General features: G+C 37.5%; 1 non-coding gene across 1 annotated transcript; it reads left to right on the top strand.

Annotated features, from left to right (window-relative positions):
* The first annotated feature begins 1,288 nt into the window (after positions 1 to 1,288).
* LOC121441053 lies at positions 1,289 to 1,395 on the top strand. Its single transcript, XR_005973424.1, has one exon. It is a non-coding gene; the product is annotated as a U6 spliceosomal RNA (small nuclear RNA).
* The last annotated feature ends 271 nt before the right edge of the window (positions 1,396 to 1,666 follow it).

Genomic DNA, 1,666 nt, shown 5'->3' with positions numbered 1-1,666 from the left:
ACAATTCTGTCCCTGAGTTCTATGCATCATAAATCGAGGGTGTCATCATCATATACACCTTGCCTTTCTATAACAGTATAATCTCCTTCTCCAAGAATTTGATCTTAGGAGACTTTCCTACCTCTATCTTTAATCCATTGTTCAGTAATTTTAGCCACATCTCTGAACCAGGTATTTCACTTTAATTGTGGACCTGGCTCTAAAAGACCTTTAACCAATTCTATTCAGTCGTTAGGAATAATTCTATTACAAACTGACCACAAGTTTAACATTTGCTTCACAAAAGGTGAACATATACCATATGAGACTATTGCTACCTTGAATCTCCTTAAATCTAACATGGGCACAGGAATCCAGTTAGCTGTAATAGATCTTCTGTCATTTGGCAATTCCTGTAAGGCTACTGGATATATAAAGGTTGGTTGTTTGAAATCCTTAAGCTGTAACTCTCTATTCTTACAATGCAGTACTGAAATTTGTTCTCCATTAAATTCCTCTGTTTGGATCTGAATAGCTCTGTAATCTGTTTTATTAGGTTTTTCTGAGGCCTGTATCTGAGCACTCAGATTAATCCACTTTTTACTGACAAGACAAAATTTATTAAACTGATAATGTTTACAATTGACATTACTTAAATCCCATCTAAATTAGATATCCTCTCATTTAATCCTTCCATTTTCAAACTGTCAACATATTATCACACAGAGACCCAAATCCCTCCATTATAATGGTTTTCTTTTTATTTTAATGTGAGAAAAACTCTCTTTTAAGAATTCCCAAATGTCTTACCAAATCTACCGACAATGTTGAAAAAGAGGTATGGTTTATTGCTGTTGCATGGAACAGTAAAAGCCAGACTGGATTTCAAGGCAGCTATATAGTTTGGTAGCAGCATGAGAAGGAGTTGAGAGGGATGGAGGAGGGAGAGAGAGAGAGAGAGAGAGAGAGAGAGAGAGAGAGAGAGAGAGAGAGAGAGAGAGAGAGAGGAGAGAGACAGTTGTCTGAAAAATCCACAGGGAATTATTGGTGGTGGAGCACAGCTCATGTGGTGGTGGTCTGCCTGAAGTCAGAACTAGTCAGTCTAGGGCAGATGAATCCTGTGGCATTTGGAGCCCAGGTGATTCTGGAGTTTGGGTGGCAACTGGAGATTTTGTCAGAGAGGGTACAACTGGAAAAATCCCAAATTCCCTCAGAAGCTTGAGGAAAAAAAGAAAAGAAAGCCTAACCAGGTGGGGCTGGAACTTGATGTACAGCTCCAACAGGAGCCCCATGTAAAAGGCCACAGGCAGTGCTCACTTTGGCAGCACATATACTAAAATTGGAATGATACAGAGAAGATTAGTATGGCCACTGCACAAGGATGACACGCAAATTCATGAAGCATTCCATATTTTTACAAAACCTAAGAATAATAGAGATAGAAGGAGAAGAATTACAGCTCAAAGGCCCAGAAAATATATTTAACAAAATTATGGAAGAAAACTTTCCTAATTTAAAGAAAGATATTCCTATGAATATTCAAGAAGCATACAGAACACCAAATAGACGGAATCAACAAAAAAAAAATCCCCTCGCCATATAATAATCAAAACACAAAACATACAGATTAAAGAAAGAATATTAAGAACTGCAAAGGGAAAAGGTCAAGTAACTTATAAAGGTAAAC

This window comes from Microtus oregoni, unplaced genomic scaffold (genome assembly GCF_018167655.1).
Source record: "Microtus oregoni isolate MIOR12 unplaced genomic scaffold, Mior012 000073F_000, whole genome shotgun sequence".
Taxonomy (NCBI): domain Eukaryota; kingdom Metazoa; phylum Chordata; class Mammalia; order Rodentia; family Cricetidae; genus Microtus; species Microtus oregoni.
This window is presented reverse-complemented; position numbering and strand designations above follow the sequence as displayed.